The sequence below is a fragment of the Alnus glutinosa genome, chromosome 13 (genome assembly GCF_958979055.1).
Source record: "Alnus glutinosa chromosome 13, dhAlnGlut1.1, whole genome shotgun sequence".
In the NCBI taxonomy this organism is placed as follows: Eukaryota; Viridiplantae; Streptophyta; class Magnoliopsida; order Fagales; family Betulaceae; genus Alnus; species Alnus glutinosa.
In genome coordinates, this window is record NC_084898.1 from 6,182,612 (window position 1) to 6,191,245 (window position 8,634).

Sequence of the window (8,634 nt, forward strand, 5' to 3'; positions counted from 1 at the left end):
GGGGACGGCAAGATAAGTCCAAATTTATGTCCATGGTGAAGAATTTTTTCTGGGAAGATCCTTACTTGTTCAAGTATTGTCCCGATTAGATCATTAGGAGATGCATTCCCGAGCCTGACCAATCCAGTGTCATCTCCTTCTGTCATGATCATGCCTGTGGAGGCCACTTCAGTGCAAAGAAGACCGCTGCAAAGATTTTGCAGTGCGGATTTTACTGGCCTACCATATTTCAAGACGCTCACACTTATTGTGTTGCATGTGAGCGCTGTCAGAAGCTAGGGAGTATTTCACGTCGAAATATGATGCCCCTCAACCCGATTCTTATTGTTGAAATTTTTGATGTATGGGGCATTGATTTCATGGGACCTTTCCCAAACTCCCTCGACTATCTGTACATTTTGGTTGCTGTAGACTACGTGTCCAAACGGGTAGAGGCAGTTGCCTGCAAGACCAACGACCACAGAGTTGTGGTCCAGTTTTTAAAAGACACTATATTTGCTCGTTTTGGTACTCCTTCGAGCAATTATTAGTGATGGTGGAAAGCACTTCTGCAACCGGGTCTTCGAACAGCTGATGAAGAAATATTGTATCACGCACAAGGTTGCCACTCCCTATCACCCTCAGACGAGTGGACAAGTGGAGGTTTCAAACAGAGAGATCAAGAGGATTTTAGAGAAGACGGTGAACCCGTCAAGGAAAGATTGGTCTCTCCGGTTGAACGATGCATTATTGGCATACCGAACAGCGTTCAAGACACCGATTGGCATGTCACCTTACCGTATCATATACGGGAAAGCATGCCATCTGCCTGTGGAGTTGGAGCACAGAGCCTACTGGGCCATTAAGCAGCTAAATTTCGATCTCACAAAGGCTGGCTCACAGAGGAAGCTCCAACTCAATGAATTGGAAGAGCTGAGGAACGATGCTTATGACTGTGCTAGGATGTACAAAGCACGGATGAAGAAGGCTCACGACCAGCACATATTGAAACAATCTTTTGAGCCTGGTCAGAAAGTCCTTCTTTACAATTCACGTCTGCATCACGCACAGCGCTCACATGCAACACAATAAGTGTGAGCGTCTTGAAATATGGTAGGCCAGTAAAATCCGCACTGCAAAATCTTTGCAGCGGTCTTCTTTGCACTGAAGTGGCCTCCACAGGCATGATCATGACAGAAGGAGATGACACTGGATTGGTCAGGCTCGGGAATGCATCTCCTAATGATCTAATCGGGACAATACTTGAACAAGTAAGGATCGTCCCAGAAAAAATTCTTCACCATGGACATAAATTTGGACTTATCTTGCCGTCCCCAATGCAAAGGCATTTGACCGGTGACAAGATAGTTCACTATGTCAGCAAACCATGGTGAGTGAGCATGAGCAATATGCATCAACTGCTCATCGGGGAAGGTCTCAGAAATGGGGGCGGCTTCGTCCGTGAAGTCCACAGTAATCCTCGAGAGATGATCAGCCACCACGTTTTCGGAACCCTTCTTGTCCCGAATCTCAATGTCGAACTCTTGTAAGAGCAAAATCCACCGGATGAGGCGAGATTTAGCATCCTTTTTGGAAAAAAGATACTTCAATGCCGCGTGATCCGAGTAGATGATGACTTTCGATCCTAGTAGGTAGGATTAAAACTTGTCCAGAGCAAACACGACTGCCAGCAGCTCCTTCTCAGTGGTCGAATAATTCAGCTGGGCGTCGTTCAGAGTCCGACTTGCATAGTAAATGACGTGGGGAAGTTTGTCAACGCGCTGCCCCAACACAGCTCCAACGGCGTAATCTGACGCGTCACACATGATCTCGAAAGGTGTACCCCAGCTTGGGGGCCGAATGATGGGTGTGGACGTCAGAATTGCCTTCAAGGCCCCAAATGCCTTCTTACAATCTTCATCAAAAATGAAAGGGGCCTCCTTCACCAACAGTTTGCACAAGGGCCGGGCGATTTTGCTGAAATCCTGAATGAATCGCCGATAGAATCCTGCATGGCCCAGAAAAGAGCGAACCTCTTTTACCGTCCGTGGGGGAGGAAGGTTGGATATCAGATCTACCTTCGCCTTGTCGACTTCAATCCCCCGACGAGAGATGATGTGCTCGAGCACGATTCCTTGTTGCACCATAAAATGGCACTTTTCCCAATTGAGCACTAGGTTCTTCTCTTTACACCTCTCCAAAACCAACGTGAGGTGGTGCAAACACTCCTCAAAAGATGACCCGAAAACCGAGAAGTCGTCCATAAACACCTCCAGAAAACGCTCCACCATATCAGAAAAGATGCTAATCATGCACCGCTAAAACGTAGCGGGTGCATTGCATAAGCTAAAGGGCATGCGTCGGTAGGCGAACGTTCCGAACGGACAAGTGAAGGTCGTCTTCTCTTGGTCTTCAGGGTCCACAGGGACCTGGTTATATCCAGAATAACCGTCCAAAAAGCAATAATACTCGTGCCCGGCCAACCGCTCCACCATTTGATCAATGAACGGAAGAGGAAAGTGATCTTTCTTGGTGGCGGTGTTCAGCTTGCGGTAGTCGATGCAGACTCTCCATCCAGACTGTACTCGAGTTGGAACCAACTCGCCTTCCTTGTTCTGCACGACTGTAACTCCAGCTCGCTTGGGTACGACATGAATGGGGCTCACCCATTTGCTGTCAGAGATAGGGTAGATGATGCCAGCATCCAACAACTTGATGACTTCTCCTCTGACGACTTCTTGCATGGTCGGGTTGAGCCTTCTCTGTGGCTCCCTCGATGGCTTGGTGTCTTCTTCCAAGTGTATCCTATGCATCACCACCGAGGGGCTGATTCCCTTAATGTCTTCAATGGTCCAGCCTATAGCTTCCTTATGCTCCCTCAAGACATCTAACAACCTCTCCTCCTGAGCGGTGTGAAGATCTGAAGCTATGATTACAGGCAAAGTCTCTGCTGGACCGAGGAACTTATACTTGAGATTGTCTGGTAAGGGCTTAAGTTCCTTCTTTGGAGGCTCAGGTACTGCTGCCTCCTCTTCCTTCTTGCTCTCCAGAGGAGCAAACTCCAAAACAGCATTTGCTTGCTTAAGCAGGACATCCAAGTCCAGATCCTCTCCAAATTGAGCAAGGCATGCTTCCAGGGGGTCTTGAATGCTTGATTCTTCAATGCTTTCCTCCAGGATTTCCTCTATCAAGCAGACATTGTTGATTTCATCGCACTCCCTCGGCTTTTTGCTGATGGTGAAAATGTTCAGCTCTACCGTCATGTTGCCGAAAGAGATCTTCATTACCCCCGTCCTACAGTTGATCAGGGCGTTAGCCGTAGCTAAGAATGGTCGCCCTAGGATTACCGGTATCTGAACTCCAACGTTCTGTGCCGGCTCGGTGTCAAGCACTATGAAGTCCATGGGGAAGTAAAACTTATCCACCTTAATCAAAACATCCTCCACTATTCCCCGTGGTATCTTCACTGACCGATCAGCCAATTGCAATGTCATAGAGGTGGGCTTCAATTCTCCTAATCCTAATTGCAGGTAAACTGAATAGGGTAGGAGATTGACACTGGCTCCAAGGTCAAGCAGGGCCTTCTCAATGTGGCTGACTCCTATCGTGCAAGAGATAGTAGGACATCCAGGGTCCTTGTACTTGATGGGGAGCCTGTATTGGAGGATTGAGCTGACTTGCTCGGTCAAACAAACTTTCCTCGGGACATTGTTCCTCCGCTTGACGGTGATTAAGTCCTTCAAGAACTTGGCGTAAGACGGCACTTGCTGGATGGCATCCAAGAACGGAATGTTGATCTGCACTTGTTTGAATACCTCCCGAATGTCCTAAAATGTTCCTCCTTTCTTGGGCGCGAGAAGTCTATCAGGGTAAGGCGCCCTAGGTATAAACGGCCTAGGAGGAGGAGTCTCTACGGTTGGAGCTAATGTAGATGGCTCGGCATCTACGCTCCTGCTTCCTTGTTCTTCTTGTGCAGCAAGGTTCTCCTCTGGGTGAACCACTTGGTTGTCCACTTGTTTCCCTGATCTAAGTGTGACAACAGCTTGCACATGCTCCTGCCCATGCACTGCATTTGATGAACTTCCCTCATGGAATTGCAACTTTGGATTCGGCACAGGTTGACTAGGGAGCTTTCCTTTCTCTCTCTTCCCCAGGTGACTAGCAATTTGCCCGATCTGGGCCTCCATCTTGGCAATAGCTTGAGTGTTCACCATGGTAGCATTCTTCACGTCATTGATGGATTGGCCTGTAATCTGGATGAAGGCCTTCAGAGTGTCTTCCAAAGAAGAAGATTGTGAAGAAAAGGCAGGGGCTTGAGTCGGGGCTTGGTATGATGGTGCTGGCTGGGATGGACGGCTTTGATGGTGAACCGGCTGATGAAATCCAGGGGGGTATTGAGTATGAGATTGGTGAGGAGCTCCCCCTTGAGCCATAGGCTGGTTCTGCTTCCAAGAAAAGTTAGGGTGGTTCCGCCACCCTGGATTGTACGATTCGGAGAAAGGTCCACTGGCTTGCTTTCGATAATCGTTGAAAGCGTTCACTTGCTCCATTGGTGACTCGACAAAAGCTGGCAATGATGGGCAAGTCTGTGCTAAGTGCAAAGGACTAGCACAGATGGAACAGTAGTCAACATGGAATGGGTTGGCAGCATTCATGGATTTGCTAACAACTAGGGCTTCGACCTTTTTGGTAAGGGCATCGATCTTCATTTTTAATTCTACATCCTCCTTAACCTCATAGATGCCTCCCTTATTCTGAATGCGAGCAGCTCTATCTCGACAGCTTGAAAAATCCCACTGTTGGGAATTGTCGGATAACTGATCTAAGGTCCTATATGCCTCCTCTCCTGTCAAACTTAGAAATGCGCCTCCGTTCATTGACTCGATCATGCTACGATTGGATTGAATTAATCCTTGATAGAAAAATTGCACCAGACTCCATTTCTCGTATCCATGTGGAGGGCACTTAATCAGCATATCTTGAAATCTCTCCCAACTCTCAGAAAATTTCTCATCTTCTTCTTGAGTAAATGAGCTTAACTCCTTCCTACACTCATTGACTTTGGACATGGGGAAGAATTTGTAGTAAAACTTGTTTAACAAGTTCTCCCAAGAAGTGATGGAACCAGGCATGGAGTGAGAAAGGAAATAGCCTAAGATGCATAGACTCTTCAGAAAAATTTTGAAATTTGAAGGTGGCACAGATGTCCTTGAATTTCTTCACATGGCTATAAGGATTTTCGAGGTCCAAGCCATGGAATGCGGGTAGGAGTTGGATGACATGAGGCTTGAGGTCAAAATGAGTGGCATTGGTTGGGGGTAACACGATACATGAAGGAGAGTTTGTTGCAACGGGTGCAAACAAATCCCTAAGTGTCCTAGTATGATCAACGTTTTCTCCCCGATTCCTCTCATTCTCATTTTCATGCAAGTTATCTCCCATTTCAACAGAATTTCTAAGATTTCTCCTAAGAGTTCTTTCAATTTCGGGATCTAAAGGTGTCAAGTCTAAGTTCAATGATCTTCTACCAAGCATACACCAAGCATACACAGATGTTTAACCAAAAGACAAGCAAACAAAAATAAAGAAAACAATTTACTAATGGGGAACAAAGTTCTCCAAAGTACAATCTAGGCTAATTCCCAAGTAGGTGAGGGGGGTCACAACGGACACACTTAAATCCCAAGACCAATCCTTGCCAGAATTCACCTTGACATTGCCCTTAGATAGCTAAGTAGACCCTTACTAGCAAAGTATTCTCTTTTTTTTTTTTTTTTTTTTTATCAAAGAAAAATAACACAACTAAGATAAAATGTAAAGACTAACACAATTGCATACAATTTACACAAAGATAGCAACAAAAGTAAGAATAGGAATACTTACAAGTTGGGACCAAAAAGAATTTTTGGTAAAAATTTCTGCTACTGATCTTATCCAGGAGCTACCTTCTGAGTTGAGGTAGATCGATCGAATGTAATGGTCGATCGATCGATCGAATATTCGAAATTTTTGCAGGGCCCAGAAACAGAAACAGAAATAGAACAGAAAATCTATCTCCCCCTTTTTTTTTATGTTAGAACAAAATAGCGCAAATCTAGGATAATATAAAACACAAACTAAACAGAATTTGAACTAAGTTATAGTGAACTAAAAGAAAATTTAAACAAACAGCAAAAATGAAACAAAAATCTATCTAACTAGTAGAAAAACAAAATCAATCAAACAAAAACCAAATTTTGAACCGATTTCCCCGGCAACGGCGCCAAAAACTTGATGTTGTTTTAAATAGTACTCGCAAGTGCACGAATCGTTTTGCAATATAGTGTTATGCAAGTGCGAGGTCGATCCCACAGGGAAATGGTCAAATATTGATATCTTGCTTAATCGACCTCATTTTAACCTAGTTCCAAAGGTTTGAGACTTGATTCAAGAACAAAAGACTAAATGAAAGAGATGTAATGAAATATGTAAATTAAAAGGAACTAAGGTTAAGGAATCCACCAAACCAAATCCTACAACTCACACTCTTGGTTTCCACTTGAACACCCAAAGAACTTTAAGCTTAGGGTGTTATTCAAGTTTCTTAACCATAAACCCAAGAACCATTAGATGAATCCAACACATTGACAAATCACAAAGAGTACCGATTGAAATCAAAACATCCAATGTCGATTCAATCACAATGGATATCATCATTCAAACCGATAAAATAATGTATTAGTCGGTTGAAACACATAAAATGTCCTCTATCCACCACTAACCACATTCATTGCAAAAGATAAAGCTTTAAATGAATGGAACTTGAACAACTAACATGGTATATCATTAAATGAGCAAGTGGTACAACAAGATTGTGAGTGTCATCAATGGAAAGGTTTTATCCTCAACCCTAGTTGAGGTTACTAGCCTTCCATGACTAAGAACACCACAAGAAAATGATGAACAACCATGGAAATGAAAGAAAAGCTCTTACAAAGGAAAGTATTCTGAAAATAAACTACTGAATTACACTACAATAAGCACGAAATTAAAATTAACTACCCCCCCCCCCTCTTTTGCTCTATTCTCTCCTCTCCTATTTATATACTAAAACTTGAGTGAAGTGTTGGTGTTTTTGTGCTCCAAAACATTGCTGCCAGCACAGCTTGGATGGGACTTCACGTGTGCTGTTGGAATTGGAGAGGAACATGTGTTGCTGCTTGGGGAGAAGAGAAATGCTGCTGGACTGGCTTAGGCGTGAGACACCTTGCTGCCCATGCTGTCTTGGTCTTTGAGTTACTGCTGTCCAGCAGGTTTGGCGGCTGCTGTCAGGCGCAGAATGGTGCAGCCCATGCTGCTTTTCTGTCAAAAGGGAGCTTACTGTGTGGTGGAGTGAGGATGGCCGATTGGTGCAGCCTTGGAGTTGCTGTCCAGCACATAGAGAAAGTGAAGATGCTGCTGTCCAGCCCTTGAAAATCACATGTGCTGTCTGGTGGAGATGATGAGCTGCTGTCCCTTGAGTGGAAAAGTTGCTGCCCAGCTTTGTTCTTCACGTGCTGTCCAGCAGGTTTGGGAGACAAGAAATGGGGCAAAGAAATTAAGAGAGATGGTTCCGGATTTTCGGGATGATCCAACGACTAAAATTAAAACAGCCATATCTTTTTCTATACATCTCCAAACTGGCTGAAACTTGTTGCGTTGGAAAGCTGACATCTTGAACTTCAATTTAGACCTAAGAAAGTCTCAAAACGGATATCGTTTGGTCCTGTTATGATAAGTCTAAATCTAGTAGTCGGCTGCATTTGAATTTCCTTGAATTTTGCTTGAATTATATCATTTCTCTCTTATTGTCCTACAAAATATAAAAACACTAAAACTAACCAAAGCATTAGAGAATAACAAAGCTAAAGGTTTAACTAATGTAAATTAAGGGGTCCAAATATACACTTTTTGGCACTCATCAACTGCCATTACCCAATCTAGGAAATCTTCAATGTGAAGATTCCTGTTAAATGTTGGAAGGTCTATCTTCATTTGGAATACGCAGGATTTTCCTCCCTACAGTAAGATCCTGACGCATAGGTTGCTCTCTCCATAAGCACCCACTATGGCTAACACCTCCGCGGTCATTCCCCATATCACCAGCAACATCGCGCTCGTAACCTTCTGCACCACCACATCCTCCACACCTACGTCTTGCTCCAATGTCCCGGTCAAATACTCCATCAGCATAATCCTCATCATTGCTGAAGTTGTCATATATATAGGTGGACAATTTATGGCTGCTTAGTGGTGGTGTTTAACGGGCCTCTCACATGGATCCCATCGTCATCATGGGTAATATTGTCCTTGTGATTTCGAATAAGTCCCATCTGCAATCGTTCCAACGTCTCATGCAACCACTAGAATTCTAGATGCTTTGTTTTTTGAAACGCCTAGAATTTGGCTCTCGAAAGAACCTCCCTGTCACAAGCAACGTCATTAAGAGGATTGTCGCCATTGGGCTGATTAGCCACGATCAAGATAGCGCATGCTCCAATACCAACTGACATAGAGGAAGACTTAGTAAAAATAAATAGGAGCGTTTACGTCTTCTAATTAAAAGATAAAACAAGCTCGCGGGCTTAAGAATGATAAAACTCCTAGTTGTCCTAGTAGTAATAACTCTTCAGGACT